The sequence below is a fragment of the Giraffa tippelskirchi genome, chromosome 2 (assembly GCF_054371585.1).
Source record: "Giraffa tippelskirchi isolate mGirTip1 chromosome 2, T2T-mGirTip1v1.2.pri, whole genome shotgun sequence".
Classification (NCBI taxonomy): domain Eukaryota; kingdom Metazoa; phylum Chordata; class Mammalia; order Artiodactyla; family Giraffidae; genus Giraffa; species Giraffa tippelskirchi.
The window spans coordinates 61,508,806-61,529,326 of NC_137276.1; the positions used below are offsets into that span (position 1 = coordinate 61,508,806).

The 20,521-nt window shown below is 45.5% G+C and overlaps 1 protein-coding gene and 1 non-coding gene across 19 annotated transcripts in view; one reads left to right on the plus strand and one right to left on the minus strand.

The window, feature by feature from the left end:
• LRMDA (leucine rich melanocyte differentiation associated) overlaps window positions 1-20,521 on the minus strand; it is a 1,316,989-nt gene that overhangs the window by 1,269,371 nt on the left and 27,097 nt on the right. The window lies entirely within an intron of this gene.
• Window positions 15,197-15,269, plus strand: TRNAG-UCC (transfer RNA glycine (anticodon UCC)). Its single transcript has one exon. It is a non-coding gene; the product is annotated as a tRNA-Gly (tRNA).

Here is a 20,521-nt window from a genome sequence, read left to right on the forward strand (position 1 = left end):
ACTCTGCATTCAGATGGGTATATCATTCCTTTTCTCCTTTGCCTTTCACTTCTCTTCTTTTCTCAGCTATTTGTAAGGCCTCCTCAACCATTTGGCCTTTTTGCATTTCTTTCTCTTGGGGATGGTCTTGATCACTGTCTCCTGTATGATGTTACAAACCTCCATCCATAGTTCTTCAGACACTCTGTCTATCAGATCTAATCCCTTGAATCTATTTGTCACATCCACTGTATAATCAATCATAAGGGATTTGATTTAGGTCATACTTTAATGGCCTACTAGTTTTCCCTACTTTCTTCAATTTAAGTCTGAATTTTTCAATAAGGAATTCGTGATCTGAGCCACATTCAGCTCTCAGTCTTGTTTTTGCTGACTGTATAGAGTTTCTTCATCTTTGGCTATAAAGAACATATTCAATCTGATTTCAGTATTGACCATCTAGTAACGTCCATGTGTAGAGTCATCTCTTGTGTTGTTGGAAGAGGGTGTTTGCTATGACCAATGCATTCTCTTGGCAAAACTGTTAGCCTTTGCCCTGCTTCATTTTGTACTCCAAGGCCAAACTTGCCATGTTACTCCAGGTATCTCTTGACTTCCTCCTTTTGTGTTCCTGTCCCCTATGATTAAAAGGACATCTTTTTTTTGGTGTTAGTTCTAGAAGGTCTTGTAGGTCTTCGTAGAACAGTTCAACTTCAGCTTCCTCGGCACTGGTAGCTGAGGCACAGACTTGGATTACTGTGATAATCAATGGTTTGCCTTGGAAAAGAACAGAGATCATTCTGTTGTTTTTGAGATTACACACAGCTATTGCATTTTGGACTCTTTTGTTGACTATGAGGGCTACTCTATTTCTTCTAACAGATTCTTGCCCACAGTAGTAGACATAACGGTCATCTGAATTAAATTCACCCATTCCAGTCCATTTTAGCTCATGAATTCCTAAAATGTCAATGTCCACTCTTGACATCTCCTGTTTAACAATTTCCGATTTACCTTGTTTCATGTACCTAATGTTTTAGGTTCTTATGCAATACTGTTCTTTATATCATCAGAGTTTACTTTCACCACCAGACACATCCACATCTGGGCACTGTTTTCACGTTGGCTCAGCCTCTACGTTCCTTCTGGAGCTATTTCTCTGCTTTTCTCCAGTAGCATACTGGGTACCTTCTGACCTGGGGAGTTCATCTTTCAGTGCCATATCTTTTTGCCTTTTCATACTGTTAATCAACTATACTTAAATGAAATTAAAATATAGAGAAAAAAACTCAGAAACATTAACCATTTTTCATGATTACTGCTAGTAAATTACAGCTCTCTGAATCCAAGCCCTGTATTCACTCCCTATTACAAGATGCCTTCTTCCTCAGATACTAAATTCCATGGGTGTTTTATCTCATCTTAGCCAAAATAAGCTCTTAAATCAACAACAAATCTTAAAGACCTAATCTGTTTCTAATGTAGAATTTACCTATGAAAGTGACCTACTAGAATGTGAAGTCAAGTGGGCCTTAGGAAGCATCAGTATGAACAAAGTTAGTGGAGGTGATGGAATTCCAGTTGAGCTATTCCAAATCCTAAAAGATGATGCTGTGAAAGTGCTACACTCAATATGCCAGCAAATTTGAAAAGCTCAGCAGTGGCCACAGGACTGGAAAAGTTCAGTTTTCATTCCAATCCCAAAGAAAGGCAATACCAAAGAATGTTCAAACTACCGCACAATTGCACTCATCTCACATGCTAGCAAAGTAATGCTCAAAATTTTCCAAGCCAGACTTCAATAGTATGTGAACCAAGAACTTCCAGATGTTCAAGCTGGATTTAGAAAAGGCAGAGGAACCAGAGATCAAATTGCCAACATCCTCTGGGTCATAGAAAAAGCAAGAGAGTTCCAGAAAAACATTTACTTCTGCTTTATTGACTAGACCAAAGCCTTTGACTGTGTAGATAAAAACAAACTGGAAAATTCTTAAAGAGAAGGGAATACCAGACCACCTTACCTGCCTGCTGAAAAATCTGTATGCATGTAAAGAAGCAACAGTTAGAACTGGACATGGAACAACAGACTGGTTCCAAATTGGGAAAGGAGTATGTCAAGGCTGTATATTGTCACCCTGCTTTTTTAACTTATATGCAGAATACATCATGCGAAATGCTGGGCTGGATAAAGCACAAGCTGAAATGAAGATTGCTGGGAGAAATATCAATAACCTCAGATTCACAGATGATACCACCATTATGGCAGAAAGCAAAGAGGAACTAAAGAGCCTCTTGATGAGAGTGAAAGAGGAGAGTGAAAAAGCTGGCTTAAAACTCAAGATTCAGAAAACTAAGATCATTGCATCTAGTCCCATCACTTCATGGCAAATAGATGGGGAAACAATGGAAACAGTGAGAGACTTTATCTTTTCGGGTTCCAGAATCACTACAGAGGGTGACTGCAGCCATGAAATTAAAAGATGCTTGCTCCTTGGAAGAAAAGCTATGACCAACCTAGACAGCATATTAAAAAGCAGAGACATTACTTTGCTGACAAAGGTCTGTCTAGTCAAAGCTATGGTTTTTCCCGTAGTCATGTACAGATGTGAGAGTTGGACCATAAAGAAGGCTGAGCACCCAAGAACTGATGCTTTTGAACTGTGTTGTTGGAGAGGACTCTTGAGTGTCCCGTGGATTGCAAGGAGTTCAAACCAGTCAATCCTAAAGGAAATTAGTCCTGAATATTTGTTGGAAGGACTGATGCTGAAGCTGAAACTCCAATGCTTTGGCCACCTGATGCAAAGAACTGACTCATTGGAAAAGACCCTGATGCTGGGAAAGATTTAAGGCAGGAGAAGAAGGGGACGACAGAGGATGAGATGGTTGGGTGGCATTACCGGCTCAATAGACATGAGTCTAAGCAATCTCCGGAAGTTGGTGATGGACAGGGAAGCCTGGAGTGCTGCAGTCCATGGGGTCGCAAAGAGTCAGACATGACTGAGTGATCGTACTAGAATGATGAGGGCTATACACAGCAACCTAGATAAAAATTAAATTTTAATATGTGATTAACATACTCACTTTTGCCTTGCGACTGCAGATGATGTATTTTCCCTCACAATTCACACCATAACCTTTTTCTTTAATTTATTTTTGGCTGTCCTGGGTCTTCATTGCTGCATGAGCATTCTCTAGTTGCAGCAAGTGGGAGCTACTTTCTACTTGCAGTGTGCAGGCTTCTCACTGAAGTGGCTTCACTTGTCACAGAGCACAGGCTCTAGGGTGTGCAGGCTTCAGTAGTTGCAGCTCCTGGGCTCCAAGGTACAGGCTCAGTAGTTGTGGTGCAGAGGCTTAGTTGTTCCAAGGCATATGGGATCTTCCTAGATCAGGGATCGAACCTATGTCTCCTGCCCTGGCAGGCAGATTCTTTACCTCTGAGCCACCAAGAAAGTCCCAAGCTATAACCTCTTAAGCCAACATTATATCTTTTTCTTTAAATTACAGGAAACATGCATTTCTAAAAGATGTCATTTTCTTTCAAGTTAGCAAAGTACTATAACTGAATGTAAAAATGTATCCTGATACCTTTGGCAGTGGGCCAATTTAGCCAGAACCAATAAACTCTTAAAATCATCATGGAAGGTAAAGACATAAACCACATATTTGAGTTGAACAGACTTTAATCACTTAACAAATATGTGTTGCGTACATACCATGTGTCAGGCATCATGCATAATTGCTGGGAAATACAGTACATAGTAATAGACTCAATATTTGCCCTCTTATGAAACCTAGTCTTTAGCTGGGAAAACAGATATAAACAATGTATATGCATATACAGATATATAATTTCCAACTGTGCTTGTTATCTTATCAGTCATCTATCACTAAGATAAGTCTGCCTAACAAACTACCCCAAAACACATTTATTCTCATCTATCTGCAAATCTAGTGTAAGTTAGCTAGGCTAGGCTGGACTCCAGGTTGCAGACTATAGAACAGGCTCAGGTCCACTCCACATTGTGAAGCTCAGTCTCAGGATGGGCAATGGTGAAAGCTCAAGAGATGCAGACAGAATGTGCAATGCCTTCTAAGGCACACTCTCATTCCACCTATGTAACACACGGCCACAACCACATTCAATGCATCAGAGGAACATACTCGGGGGTGGGGGGGGGGATTGCAAAACCACATACCAGAGAGCATGGATATAGGGAGGGCAAGAACTGGGAACATAATGCAATTTGTCACCACATTCCAAGAAAGACAGGTGCTACAACAACACCCAAAAGAGAGATTTGACCCTGTGAGGGAGGTCAGGGGAGACTCCCCTAAGAAAGTACAGGCGTTACCAAAATCTGCAAGTAGAAACGAAGTAGGTGAAGGGGGAAGTGAGACTTCCAAGTCAAGAGAATGTGCATATGCAGAGTCCTGATGGCCAAAGAAGACATGACAACTCAAGGCACTTAGGGAACTGCTTTGCCCAAGAAGAGAGGGAAGGACACAGGATGAGGTACCAAGGAGGCAGGAGGCCTGTGCTGCTTGTCAAGGGATTTGTCTTTATCCTTACAGCATAAAACCATTAAAAGATGTTAAGCAAGGAAGTGGCATAATCAGATTTTCCTCTTTACAAGATCATTCTCTCTCTGCATCATAGAGACTAGTTTGGTGGAACAATCAGGAGGCTATAGCAAAAGCCTAGGTAAGATACAAACATGCCTTGAACTAGAATGGTGCTGATGGAGACACGGAGAATGGAAAGTGCTCAAATGACATCACGTGGACAGAAAAGCCTACTATTCTCTCAAATCATCCCTGCCAAGGACACTAACTACCTCTCTATGGCTAAGCCCAATGACTATTTCAAAGCCTCATTCAACTTTTCCTCTGCAGCATTTGACCCTGCTGACCACTCCCTCCTATTTCAATTGTTCTATGAGCCTCCAACCCAGACTGTGCTCTCAACTCTAGATCTGTGTATTCAGCTTCCTCCTGGACACTCGGACCTGGATGTCTCCATAGGCACCTCAAGCTCCATGTGTCCCAATTTCTTCATCCCTTCATCTCCTCCACCATGAAAACCCTGTTCCCCTCCAACTTCCCCATCTCCAAGACTGCCGCCACCATCTACACAATTATTCTACCAATAAACCCCATAGTGAGTTATGTGTCTCCCAGGCCTCAACCCTCCACATCCACTCAAATACTGTCAAAAACTGTCTCCCAAAATCTCTCTCAGATCCATCTATTTGTCTTTCAAACCATCACTGCCCCAAGGCAAGTCTTACAGCCTTCTAATTCATCTCCTAAACTGCACCTCCAGCCTACTCTCTCTAGGACAATGAAAGTGATCTTTCTAAAATACAATCATGGGATTTCCCTGGTGGTACAGTAGTCAGGAATCCACCTACCAATGCAGGGAACACCAGTTTGATCCCTGGACCAGGAAGATCCCAGATACTCCAAAGCAACTAAGCCCATGTACCACAACTACCGAGCCCACTCTCTAGAGCCCACAAGTCACAGCAACCAAGCCAGCAGGGCCCCAGCGCCCAAGCTGTGCAACAGGAGAAGCTGCCTCAGTGAGAAGCCCACACACTACAACAGACAGTAGCCCCCTGCTCACTGCAACTAGACAAAAGCCTGCACACAGCAATGAAGACCTAAGGCAGCCAATAAAAAAATAATAATCAGAAAGACTAAAGTTAAATAAAATACAAACATGACCTTGCAACTCTCCTACCTAAAACCATTCAGTGGCAACCCCTCATCCTCAGAATAAAGCTCAAACTCCAGAGTTCACAGACCCCTTTGTGATCTGGCCCCTGCCTTCCTTGTGTGCCTTGAATACACTCATTTATCCTGGGATTTGGACATGGTCCATGCTGTTCCTTCTGCCTAAAATACCCTTCACCTCCCAATAGCGCCCTACTTGGCTTCTCTACTAACTAAAACATAAGCTTCATGAGGGTAAGGCCTCTGCCTGCTTTGTTCACTGCTGTTTGCCAATCATCAGCACAGCGCTTACCCCCATCAAGGGTTCCATAAAGCAAATGAATGAATGAGTGGATTCTTCAAGTTCACCTAGATAACACCTCCTTCAGCGTGCCTTTCCTGGTACCCTCCCCTCCTCCCAAGGTTGTATGCTATTAGATGTCCTCAGAGGGACCTAAGCATTCCCCACGGTGGCATCACTTAACTCTTCACTTGGCCACACCCTCCATCCACTGCCCCAACTGAAATATAAGTTCCAAGCAAGTGAGGACTCAGTAAGAGCTCAATCTGTTACAGGAAGCAGCCCTCAGAACTCGAGTAAACCAGAAATGCCTGGAAGAAGGTCCCTGAAGGCATGGAACCAAAGAGAGATGAAAAAGAAGCCAGAAAAGAAGCTGAAGGTGAAAGCCTGGATATGAAAATACGTGCAAGCTTCAGGGGGACACAGGAGACATGCATAGGAGGAGGCAGGGGTAGTGAGGTCAACAGTGGAGGACTGCAGTGATCAGAAGGAGGGCTGAAGTCAGTCACTGAAGCCAGGCAGCCCCATATCTATTTCACCCAACACTGGGTACACAGCAACAGCTTCCTTTTACACAGAAATCCATGCCGGCAGGACAGGATCTCCATACCTTATAAAAATGCACCAATTTCCACTGAAACTCATATACATTACTGAAAAAAAAAAAAAAAGTGGTCTTTTGGACACTTCTGTCATTTTGTTTCAAGGGCACAGACTACATTTAAATAAAACCTGACGTGTACGTTAACACCTTTCATAATGGATAGGATTTCATCAAAATCAGTCAGGTCCCTCCAAAGGTATTACAGCCATTTGAATGTAAAATGCTAAGTATTGCAGTTGAAACAGAAACCTTCCTTAATTCAGTCAGTTAAATAGAGTAATGTGATAAGGGTAAAGAATCTGCCTGCTACTTCAGGAGACACAGGTTTGATCCCTGTGTCGAGAAGATGCCCTGGAGGAGAAAATGGCAACCCACTCCGGTATGCTTGCCTGGGAAATCCTGGCAGGCTACAGTCCACGGTGTTGCAAAAGAGTCGGACACTACTTTGTGACTAAACAACAGCAATGCAATAAGGGACAAAGAAAAGCAACTCTAATGGGGAACCCAAGTAAAATCAGATATTAAAACTAAAATAGTTAAAGGGTTGGAGATCCTCTGGTGACAGGCAAAAATACAGCCTGGTTGGGTCTTCAATCTCCTGGTTGTTAACAGCACACAACGCCACATCAGTCACAAGCCTGAACCAAGGACCTTTTTGCCTGAGGTTCAGTTTCCAAAGCATCCACTCAGCACATTCAGATTCTTTAAATATGATGTTCCCTTTGCTATTTTTCACCACCTGACTCAGGGCAGGCTGTCATGGCAGAGACTGCCTTCCCCAAGGTGAAGGCAGGCAGCTCTGAGGGAGGTACAGCATGCTGAGGCTGAAGGACCAACTCTGCCGTCCTCTGGCCCTTCAGAACAATGCCCTAAAAATCAAAGGGGTGGGACCTCCCTGGTGGCCCAGTAGCTGAGACTCTGCACTCCCAATGCAGGGGGCCCAGGTTCAACCCCTGGTTAGGGAACTAGATCCTACATGCCTCAACGAAGACTGACGATCCTGCATGCCACAACTAAGACTCAGCATAGCCAAATAAATAATTTGAGGGTGTTTTTTTTTTTTTAAAGAAATCAGTTGGTTTCTTAAAGGGGACATGGTTCAGAAACCAGAGAAAGGGGAAAGGGAGACAAACAGGAGAAAAGGAAAACAAGGCCTCGGCAGAGTGATGGCAGTAACCCAGCTTCCCTCTGCATGAGAGGACAGGGGCGGCTCCTCTGCAGCAGCTGAAAGGGGCCATTGTAGATAAGATAAGTAATTAGAAAAGGAATAGTAATTAAAACCAATGTGACAAGGAGGCCTGAACGACAGGGAGTTCTGTCAAAGCTCATAATTCTTGCAAATGAGCAGCACGCCCTGGGTGACATGAGTCCTCTCTTATGAATTATACACGTACCTACATGTAGTACACGCCCGGCACTGCTCCATCAGAAGGGACCGCTCGCAGTGGGGACAGCAAGACCCCAGGAGTTACACAGGCCTCATGTCCCCAAGAAGAGAATACAGAAATCCAGCCATCATGCCCTCCACTGCATGCAAGGACTTGGGTCAAGAGGGAGGCTCCTGGAGACACATGAGGCAGCAGAGGAGAACTTTGTGGAGATGAGACACTCAGATTATAAGTCTTGAAAATGTAGATGTTTGATAGGTGGAGGAAAGCGCTTTCCTGGGACAGTGGTACTGTGGGCTGAGTTGTGGTCCGCAAAACCCCTGTGTTGAGATCCTAACCACCTCCTGGTACGATACTTCAGAATGGGACTGTGTTTGGAGATGGGGTCTTAAGACCTTTAACTAAAGGTCTTTAAATTAAAATGAAGTCTTTAGGATAGACCCTAATCCTATACGATTGGTGTCCTCCAATGAAGAGGACACAGACACACACAGATTGAAGACCACGTAAAGACACAAAGAGAAAGCAGTCAAGGAGCCTCAGGAGAAATCAACCTGGCCGACACCTTGCCTCTGGACTTCTAGCCTCCAGAACTGTAAGAAAATAAATCAGTTGTATAAGCTACTCAGTCTGAGCCGTAACAGACTAATACAAGAGGACAACACAAAGACCAAGAACTGGGGAAACACAAGGCTGTCAGGTCACTGGCCAGAACTTAGATAAAGAACAACTAAGCTAGAAAAATCCCTTGTAGGCTGGGAAGCTGGCCTGGATTTCAAGCAGTGAAAGACTTTGATCAGACAGTGCCTCCAGACCATTCCTGCTCTGTCAACAAGATCCGGAGGGGAGAAGAAATGCGGGTAGGCAGAGCAACTAAGATACTTTAGCAATTCTTAAAAGGTTTGGGAACATGAACTTAGAGTTGAACCTGGGATACTGGGAGGAAAGTGACCCACCAGTAGCTGAGATAAAGGAGACAAGAACAAATGTGGGAAGGAGGCGGATGCCATCCGTTTTGGATGAGCTGAATTTGCACATATTTAGGTGGGAAGGTAGAGCACATTCTACCCCTCACCCTCACCCTGCACTGATAACACATTCCCTCACTGAGCTTGGGTCCACACATGTGCAAACACATCTATTCCTATCTGGGGACCACGTTCACATGCAGTGTTTTTTTTGTTTTTGTTTTTTAATTAACCTATTACGAGGACATCACAACCAGTCAACTTAACCCTAACACAATGGTCTTGAAACATAAACCCAATAAGCAGGAACAAGCCTTGACTCACACCACTTTAAATTCAGATCCCCAGTAATTCCCAAAAGGCTGGGCTCCTATTTCCATTGTGATGGGCCAGATTTGAGAATTCTGAGGTGGTCAGAACATTCTAATGCTTGCAAATTGAGAAAGTTCAAGTGAGAGTCAACCACATGGGAAAGCAGCAGGGTAGGGGTGAGCAGTTCTCAGAATGCTGTGGTCTTGGATCACTTAAGAAAAACATCATCAAAAATCACTTTCAACACACACGCCTTCTTTCAGAAGGAGAAAAACATTAAAAAGCACTGCCTATTGGAAAAGAAAGTTGTATAAATCATTTTATTTCATGCTCCATCATTTACTCAGCACAGGCTTCAGTGACACCTCCCGATTAGGTTTAATTTTAAGCCAGCAAGAACACCACACACCGTATTGTCAAAGAAAGTTCCATTTCTCTCCAAGCCTGATGGGTGACTATTGTAATGTAAAACCCTGGGATTTAAATAACACAAGCGGATTCTATTATGAGAAGAAAGGTTTATATTTTGGATTTGTTTTACTTCAAAGGAGCCCAAATACCAAACCATGAATTACCTGAAACAATGGGCTTCCTATGATCAGCTCTTTGCCTGTTTCTTTAGGAAAAAGACTACCTTACTTGCCTAATGACCAGGACTTGGTGATCCAATTCTCTCTCAGAAGCAGTCCCAAGTTCTCAGAATGTATACTGTTTAGGGAAACTGGAAGACAGAGAAGACCTAGCTTACCCCAGAATGGCCCCTATTCTCTCATTAGGCCACTTCACCAAGGCTCCAGGGTCCTCTTGTTCCCCCTAGGGCTTGGCTCCCACAGAAAGTGGTCAGACTTACCCACTGCTACACAGTCATTCCCAGACCACTTGAAGCTGGCAGGAGGACCAACTCCCCGGAAAACACAAAAATACAGCATTTAGGATCAGAATTTAAAAGCCTAACAGGCACAGCCTCCTGGATCTTCAGGCCCACACCCCCTAGGCACTCAACCAGAACTGCCCACTTCACCCTCCCATGAGGTCTCTTTCTGTCCAAGGATGATATGGAGCAGGGCGCTTTGGGGCTCCTGAGCACAAAGGCCCTCCATGTCCCCCATTTCATTGATTATAGGAAACAGCCTTCATTCAGCCTTCTTGACCCTCCCTGAGTTCCAAAGAGCAGATTTAAGCAGTTGCTAACTAGGGAGTTGAGGAGAGACCAGGGAGAAACAAACAGTCAAGACAAATAACAGTGCAACCTCGGGGCAAGATCCTGGTTCCCCATCAAAGGCTACACACAATATATTTGAGCTGTTTCACAGATACGGAAACCTCAACTCCAGGTGGGAGAAGTTAACTGTGAACAATGGTATGCTGCCCACGACTCTGTAGACCCCGGACCAGTTGGAACCTGAAGGTTGATAATGCTGACTCCTACTTAGCTGTCCACCAATCCATCAGAAGAATGTCCACAAGCTGATCACTCCCTCTTTGAACTATTACTTTAAACTTCTCACTATCCTCTCCAAGTAGGGACACATAGTTTTGAGGCAGAAGGCCACTGGGTCCCCCTTTGCCTAGCATAGTAATAATAAAGCTATCCTTTTCTACTTCACCCAAATTCTGTCTCCAAGATTTGATTTGGCTCCAAAGTAGAGAGAAGCTGAGCTTTAGGCATCAAGGACCCCATCAAACACATGGGGATTTTACTCTGATATCCCCAGAGGACTTTTATGGTCTCTTAAGAGAGAGTTTTGAACACAACGGTGTGCCACGTGCTGTGCTAGAGATACAGGAATAAGTTTCCACACTCAATGAGCACAAGTCTGGTTGGCAGACAGCACAGTGAAGCAACATCTGTCCTGTAGTGAGTCACACATGGCCAAAGACAGACAATCGGGAACAATTTCTTATAGGAAAGGACACCAGTACAGATACTCAGGGCCATTTCTCAAGACCATGTTTATCAAATGAATTGAGTACTGTGTCACACATACTCACACATATAGAGGAGTCTTGCAATCCAATTGAAGGGAGCAGCCTCCAAGAAAATAAGATGCCTTACAAAGTGAAATGGTAGCACACTGAGGGGCTTGGGATACGTCCCACTCTGCATACCCTCCAAAAAGGTCTAAGGCAAACTGCCCTCGTGCCATGCTGCCATGCTCACCTGACAGAGGGTCTCTGCTACAATGGTAAGTCTGTTTCACAACCAAGTAAGACTAGCTTTAAAAGCAAAAACAGTCACTGCCTTACTCCCTCTAAATAAGGCTTCATCCTGCCAACAGGTTTTCCTGCTTTGATCACAAAAATCCGTGCTTTTAAAAAGAATTCATCATCTAACCATCCAGGAGAGATGGCAGTGCAGTGGAAGCAGCAGGCAATGTAATTGTACATCTTAAAGTCTATCCCATGGGACACAAGTGCTAAGGGATGTTCTTCAATGTGGTCCCCAGACCAGGAGTATCAGCATCACCCAGACATACTGAATCTGAAACTCAATGGGGTACAGCCTAAGAATCTGCCCTTCTAATGAACTCCCAGATGATGCTGATGGTCCAGGAAGGCAGGTTGGGAACCACTGCTCTAGGGAAAAGTTCTCCTTGGTCATTGGTGAGATGATGACCATGATGACACAATTACAACACCAGTTGCTAAGACTTACCAAGCAATTACCATAAGTGAGACACTATGCTAAACAACTTACACACATCATCCCATTTAATCCTATAACCAGCCTTCCACAAATGAAGAATCAGAGCCACTGAATGATGAACAGTTTACTCAATGTCACAGAAGCCAAAGCATGGCTGAGATTTGAACCCAACCTGTCTGTAACTTCACCTTCAAGGGCAGCCTGCTCATCCACAGCCTAGAGATTCCAATGCAAGACTGGCGTGGAAGGCTCTGAGAAATCCTGAAACCAGGAAAGCATTTAACCTTGGATACTTGGCACTTCCAAACACTGACTGTCATCTCTTTGTACAACGCCCCTCGCTATGACTCCTTCAGCTCTCTAGCACTGCCTCCTCCCATGGCACAGCACTGACAGCCTCTGCAGCCATCCTCTGTAATTCCATCACAGCATGTTATCCTAGTGCCAGCAAAAAAGCTTCACATTGGCCCCCCTTCGGTATACAATCCTGGTTCCCCTCATCTTGATATTCACCCCAGTTCACCTCCATCTTTGTGTCTACCATTTGTATAGCCCCCCCCCTTGGTATACACCCCTCATTGGGTCCTTTCATGTGGTTTTACATTGAAGAACGAAGTCATGGCAAGAGGAAAGACCCGTAGCACTTCCAAACCTTCCCAAAATGTGTGATGGTCAAAAAGCTCCCCTTTGGTCCACCATGGGGAACAGAAGGTACAAACCCTAAAATTATCATACAGACCAAACCCCATGCTGGGTACACCCAACCTGACACCCAACCAACATGGCAGATCATATCCCCGGAGCCCTCAATGCCCCAGCTCAAATCATTCAACTCTCAGGTCTAGCCACACCCACTCCCCCTGCCTACCACTAGGACCTCAGCTAGAGAGGGGAACTGGGGCCCAGACAAGGAACAGATGTGGGGCTTTGCTCTCACTCAGGGCAGAAGGCAGCTTCAAGATGTCTTTTCCCTCCTCTGCATCTCTTGTCAATGCCTGACCCTTGCCAAACTGCAGAGATCCCTGTTTGAAATTAAAAGCACACGCCACATGCACAGCTGACTCAATTTTTCCCTCCTGATTCAGCAGTGCACGGTACGAATTTTCATCCCCACAAAAGAAACTGTCCAACAATTCAACTCACCAGGCATTTAATGAGCACCCACTACGTGTCTTGCACTGCATGCTGATCACTAAGGGGGGAGGAAGATGAAGTTAAAGAAATGGTCTCTTGCTATCTGGGAATTGTGTCACTTACAGGGCATTCATTTTCTCTCACCCTGCCTGGGATAGTCTTAATCTATCCTCACTGTGAAGTGGGGATAGCAAATCCCACCTCACAGTGCTCTTAGGAGGATTAAGTGAGAATATGAGACCCGCTTGCCTCCTTCTTTACCCAGTTTTGAGGAGACAGGAATTCATGTGACAGCATATAATTTGGTGTCAGGTTGGAAAGGGTGGGGTTGCAGAAAGTTTGATTTGAGGTAAAATCATCTTTGTCAGAGGGGCCAGCTAGAGGCTATAGATGTTGCTGCTGCTGCTGCTAAATTGCGTCAGTCGTGTCCGACTCTGTGCGACCCCAGAGACGGCAGCCCACTGAGCTGAGGGCTAAAGGATGGAGAGAGCTGTGTGGAGAAGACTCAGGGAAGGAGGAAGCAGGGAGCATTCTTGGTAAAGAGAATGGATCTGAACCTAGGGAATAAGGTGGACAAGTGGGTGTGAGAGAGGGAATCAATCTGGCAGGATGTTCTTGGATCTTCCAGGGGAAAAGGGTGAAGTTAGGGATCTCTGAAAGGCCCAGCGAGGAAGTCTGGCTTGAGCCAGAAGCCAGAGCATCCAGGACAAGAAGCCAAGTTCTCTTTCCATGCAGCTTCGCTAGCAGGAGGGCAACAGGCTCCCAAACAAGCCTGTGGGGAGACCCCCACCCCACGCTCCATCTATGTCAGCCCTATTGCTCCTTTAGGGGAACCAAGGGTGGAGGGGGGCAATCTCAGGACTCCCCACTCAATTTCCAACATCAAAGAAATTAGAAATAAACATTCAATATTCCAGGAACTGGTTTACATTAGAGTACATCACCATAGGGAGAAAAATCATGTAGTCATTTAAAAAGATTATCATGAATACTATAGAAACACAGGAAAAAAATGCTTTTGACATGTTAAGTGAAAAACAGCAGACCCCAAAGCAATATGTGTACCATTATCTAGAGCTGGGTGTGAGGGAACACAGGCTTGGAACACACAGTACCCAGTTGTAGCACTGACTGCAACTTAGGACCTGTGAGACCATAAGCAGGTTTTACCTCTGTTTTTATTTTTATTTAAGATAAAAGGAAGATGATAAAAATGACCTTACACGGTGGCTGAAAGTTTTCAAATGCCTGGCACAGAGCAGAAGTTCAACTCTTCCCCAACCCCCACCATGTATGCAGGGTGAACTGTAAGTCTCTGGATGAAATTAGGTATCTTTAACAGAAGGAAATAAAGTACCCTCAAGACTTAAGATGAGCTTCTTGAAGGTGGAGACTGTGTCTTGCTTACTGTTGTTTCCCCGATCTCAATAAAGGCAGGAAGAGGGAAATGGGATGATGGATCGTTTGTTACCACCACTATCTGCAGTTGTTAAAAAGGCAGTTAGGAAATGCCCATCTCCAGCAGACACCAAGAACAAGATCAGGCCACTTCTCCTCTATGGGGCCAACTTCACTGCTCAAAGCAGAGAGCATGTCTGGGCTCATGAACCAATCCAGCTTACTCAGGAGAAAAGCAGCATCTTTGTATCACTGATGTGCACTGAGCCAGGGCTGGTGACTCAGCAGGGAAGACCCCAGGCTTCAGAGATCCCCCCAGGACTGGACTGAAACCTCTCCTGGTGTGGAAAAGCAGGGCAGGCCATGGCCTGGACCTGCCAGTCTTCTCACCATCACCAGGCAGTGATTGCTCCTTCTCTTGGGAAGGATTTCCCCAACTTCATGTACTCTGGAGGCAGACAATTCAAGGGGAGGAAGGGCATCCTCTACACCACAGCCAGCCCAGCCAACTACCTGTTCTACCCCCACCACCTCTGACATCTCAAAGGACTCCCCCAGGCCCTCTTCCTGAAGGCTGGAATTATCTTCAAGATCACTTCTGTCCCTCAGCTTTAGGTTTTGATCTTCACTAAAATGCAAATAAATGCACGGCAGTAGAACCCATTTTGTCAAACAGCCCTTAATATGAAAGGGTTCCCAACCTGGTCCTCAGAATGTTTTGACGGTGGCAAAGGGAAGGCAGGAGGGACTTCTCTGGTGGTCCAGTGGTTAACACTCTGCATTTCCAATGCAGGGGCCCCAGGTTCAATCCCTGGTCAGGGAACTAGATCCCCCATGCCACAGCTAAGAGTTTGCATACCACAACTAAAAACTCCAGAACTAAAAGCTGCAACAAAGGATCCTGTGTGCCACAACTAAGACCTGGTGCAACCAAATAAATAAAAATAATAATTGAAAAAAGAAAGAAAGGAAGACAGTACTGGCATTTTGAGGGAACTGGAAGAAAATGTCCATCAAGGGGAGAAGTGTATTGAAGAACCAAGAGTTGGGGGGGGTGGGGGTGGGGAGTGACTACAAGTCTTTTGGACTCTAGCATGTTGCCAAGGTCCAGGACAGGTGCCCTGCAGGTGACTAGCCATAGCACACAACACAACTCTCAGGCTGCAAACCTTGCCTGACAATGCAAGTGCAGTTACCATGATTCCCAGGCCCACAAGGCTGGATCCCTCACTCCAGTGCCCGGGTCCAGGGTTCTTCCCTTGAACAAGCATGGAGACAACCCTTACCCCTCCACAAAAGTCAAGCATCGTTCTGCTACTCCTAAAAAGAGAGAGTCACTGGCTCCTCTCACCCCACCATCCTCCTGCGTCACCCACCACTTGACACATAGGGTTAGCACACCCCCAACACACACACAGGCAATCGGTTCAACACCTGCACACCTGCATTACCCTACAGGGAGCTAAGAACAAGGCCAGACATAATCAGAGTCATCAGAAAGGGAAGCTGGGGAGACAGAAGGCAGCAAGCACTCTGGGTTCAGGCTCTCTCAACCCATTTCCAGCAAGGCCCTAAGAGCTGCCAAGGCCTTTGGTTGGGGTGGCAGTGGGGGTAGCTGGAGAGTTAAGGCAAATAACTGAAGGCATTTCAATTGATGATGCTCCCCCAGTGACTCACTGTTTCTTTATTGCAACATGCTCTCTATAAAAGCCATTTTCCTCTTGCAGGATCTGCTTGGGCAACATGTGATGTCATCATAAATCATCTCTCTCTTCCCCTCCCCCCTTTAAAATGTCAGCAGATTTCTTGGAGTTTCTAAAAAGCCCAGAGAGCCAGCACCATCTCCCATTTTTGGCAGGGAAACCTGTTTTCTTTCCCAAGACGTCTGTCTTCACTTTTTCCCCTTGCTCTCCCGTAGGAGCCCTGCAGAGATAAAGCCTTGAAGAGTACAAAAAGTCACAGAAAGCATTTATGAAAAAAGCTTTCCTTTCTACCCTTTCCAAACGCAGGCTCTTTCTCTTGCTCCCTTTTTTTCCCTCTCATCCTATTTTGGTGCACTTCCAGGGGAAGTGAATGTATAGAGAGCACTTTTAAACAAGGTCTAATACAATCCATGCCTCCCAGACACGGATGCCATTAATCAGAACCAAGGCTTTGTGTGCGAGAGGCCACAGGCTGGATGGGCACCACAGACCAATAATGCAGGCTGGCCCCTACCTACCCACCCCACCCACCCCTGTTGGGGTTTGGCATTCATCCTCCTTACCCTGCTGCTGCTAAGTCGCTTCAGTCGTGTCCGACTCTGTACGACCCCATAGACGGCAGCCCACCAAGCTCCACCATCCCTGGGATTCTCCAGGCAAGAATACTGGAGTGGGTTGCCATTTCCTTCTCCAGTGCATGAAAGGGAAAAGTGAAAGTGAAGTCGCTCAGTCGTGTCCGACTCTCAGCGACCCCATGGACTGTAGCCTACCAGGCTCCTCCATCCATGGGATTTTCCAGGCAAGAGTACTAGAGTGGGGTGCCATTGCCTTCTCCACCTCCTTACCCTACCCCCTCCCAAACCCCAGGCCCAACATTCCCCAAAAGACTTTCTGTGAAAGCCTTCACCCACAGGAGGAGAACTTTCCTTTCCTCCAAGTTCACTGGATCAAAAAGAAATAATTATCACTTTAACTGCATAACCTCAAAAGCAAAAGGAACATTCAACCTAACTCAAAGCCACAGAACTTGTAGAGCCATGGCAGGGGAGAGTCTCCCGCTGGTTTAGGTGTGTGTTTGGTCACAATGGGTGTCTTTTGAAGCTCATCTACCTACTGCAAGACTTCCTTCCAGAACTATCTCTGTGGATAGAGACCAAGGCTGTCTTACCACCTATGTGTAATGATCACACAGTAATGAAGGTGGTGCTGGATTCCTATGGGTCTTTTTTTACATCCTTGAGCCACAGCCAATAAATTGTCTCTCCATTTCTGCCTTAAAACTAATTACCTAAAGACAACTAGGAAAAATGCAATTTATGTGTGATGGAGAGCAACAACCATCTATGTGGAGTTCTCTGGGGCTATTATGAATGCCCCAAGCACCTTCCCATCCCTTCCTAAAAACAAATCCTCATCTTGGTCCAACATGCCTGATGCTCTACGGTTACTCCTTGATCCATTAGGATTCATCACAGGTAACATGTGATATTCCCTGGGGATGTTTCACACTGCTATCAGCTATCTGTACCTAAGTATGAGTAAGTGGCAGGCACCTTAGTAAGGACAACAGACAATGGAGGTACCAGACAGCCATATCGAATCCATGGAGGTGATGAACCTGCAACCTCGATGGCTGGTAGAGTATCGCCTCTGGTCCCCGCAATTTATCCAAACACAGGTGTGATGTCTTCCAGGAACCCATCACATTATAGACTTGACGGAGCAGCCACTGTCTCCCCCTCCTCTTTCTCATTACCCTGACTAGTCACATTTCCCTATCAATGAAGAAAGAAGGCAAAAGATAGTGGAACTCTTCAAGGGAAAAGAAAGAAGGAAAAACAGAGGCAGAAGTCTTTGCTTCATTCCCTCATGTAGCTCAAGCACCCAGGATAGCACACAGTATAACATAAGCATTCAGTACACATTCACAGAATCAAGCACACACCCAAGAAATGGCAAGCGGGGAAGTCAACAACCTTGGTGAGCCAAACCTCAGCTCCAGCTATTCCACCCTTCCCTGCTGTCACTCACACTGTCCCTTCTGCCAAGAATATCTTTCCTCGCCCTCCCAAATGGCTCATCCTGCTCATCTCTCCAGATACAGTGCAGACATACCGCACTCCAGGAGACCTTCCTCCACCACCCCCAGGATGGCTCAACTGCCCCTCCTCCACATGGTCAGTGCCCTGCACATCCTTCAATATTTCATCACTTCAGTGGGCTGTAATCACCAATTTCCACATCTCTCTCCTCTATAGGGTTGTTAGTCCTCTTGATATCTTTAATGCCTAGCCTTCTAGTTGGCACAGGGAAAGCATTCAGTAACTGAACAAATTGAAAGAAAAAGCAGTCACCCAGTAAACCTAATCATTTAAATTTTGTTTTCTGTTTGGTTTTTCACCTTGCTTTCCATTTCAGAGCAGATGTTCCCAGAGAATCTACGTCTGGGTTTCCAAAATGCTAGAACAGGAGAAGGCACGAAGGGCAGGATGGTTTAGAAATGGGAAAGATCCAGGCCCAGTATGAGAAGAGTTCATTCCACAGGAGGCAGGGGCATTCCCTGTCTCTGACAAAAGATCTTTATGGAATCTGTCCACCGAGCTCGGCCCACCTGAGATGGAAAATACTGGGAAGAGGGTAGGGTAGGGTCCAGTCTCACCTCACCATGGCACTGCAACTGCCCTCACCTTCAGGAGGAAAGAGCTTCGGACTCTTTATCAGTCCCTGTTGCCCACACAGCTGGCCAAGGTAGTCTGAGGTGGTTTCAACGGATGAAAATGAGACTGTCCATAAAGACACAGTAATGACTACAGAACAGTTGAGGGCTGGGGCAAAACGACCAGTTCCCATGGCACCTAGAAAATGTAGGGAGCTACTGAAGGAACTTAACTAATCAAAGAAAAAAGATACCCAAGCAGGACCCCACCTCCTGGAACTGCTAGGAGCATCACTACAGACTCAGAGCAAGATGAGAGGGGAACAAAAGCCTCTCCCCAAATAAAGCCAAATACACAAGGCAACCACCCTCCAAATCCTCTCCTGCCGAATGCCTTATTATTACCTTTTGCAATCTTGCTTCTGGAAAGTTTCAAAGTCACCACCAACCAACCCTTCTCAATGCACAATGGCATTTAATAATTGCTCACGGTTCTCGCCTGGGAAGCCAGGCAAGCACCCACAATTCATTACACGTGTGACCTTTCGAGCCCTCAGCCCCCAAATGATTTTCACTCACTTTAATCTGACTCCGATTCAAAACAGATCTGCTGTCAGCAGCCTGAACTCCATAGCCCCGTAGATGGGCAGTGCCTACGGCTAATCTTTTAGTGCCTTAATCATAAAATGCAGCACTTCTCCAGCTGTTTTCACCCAAACAGCCAGAAAAGGGGGTGAGTGGGGTGTGAGAAATGATGAATTATGAACTCCAAAGTAGTATTTCATTAAGCAAGATCGGACGCTAAAACTTTAACTGTGCTCTCTGCTGTCGAAAGGTCATTGCATAAAAACCCAAAGTAAGACATTTTCGAAGGCTCTCTGGTTCACAGAGGAGCTCACCACCCTGTGCCAGAATGGCAGGGGAGGGGAGCAGACACAGGAGTGGGGGTCAGTTTGAAATGCTTTTTAAACTGTGGCCACTTTAGATTTTTGCAACGTGATGCCAAGCACATTCAACAGGTCTACAAATGCACTGCATTAGCCTGAATTTAGTGGGTGTTAATTGAAATCAGAGCTGCAGTCGTTACCACCGACATGTTTCTAAATACTACCCAATAAATTTTTGTCTGTTTCAGATTCTCTGTGACAACCAGCAATGAAAAACCAAGAGCGGGCACGTAAAACGGTCTTCTTATGTACCTAGTCCCCCAGCATGCGTACAAAAAGATGTCTGTGCGGATGCGGATCTGGCCTGTGTCTGCGCACACAGACGTGTGTGTGGATAAACACAAGATCCATGTGCGTGCCTTGCCCATTTTTAGAAGGCAAACGGGGAGACATGTGCACGGACACACAAATATACTCTCTCTGCTCAGGCAACTTCTTTTTCGCTAATGCACCTCCACGGAAAGCAACATGGGCCTCTCTCCATGTGACAAAAACATTCTCATTTATCGCGAAGGGGGTTGGGGTGCAACTTATGGGCCTTCTTTTTATTCAGATGGGTTATTTCCCTTCCTTTCTCTCTGGGTTGCCTCACTCCTTTCAGGTAAGCCTTGTTTCAATTTAAAAAAAAATAAATAAATAAAATTTCCTCCAGAACAGAGCATTTAAGGGTCAGCCAGTAAAGGGTCTGCAATACATAGAATTTGAAAGGAAGAAGGGAGGGGTCTGGGGGGAAGGAGAGAAGAGATTGGAAAAAGAACGGTCGGCTTTC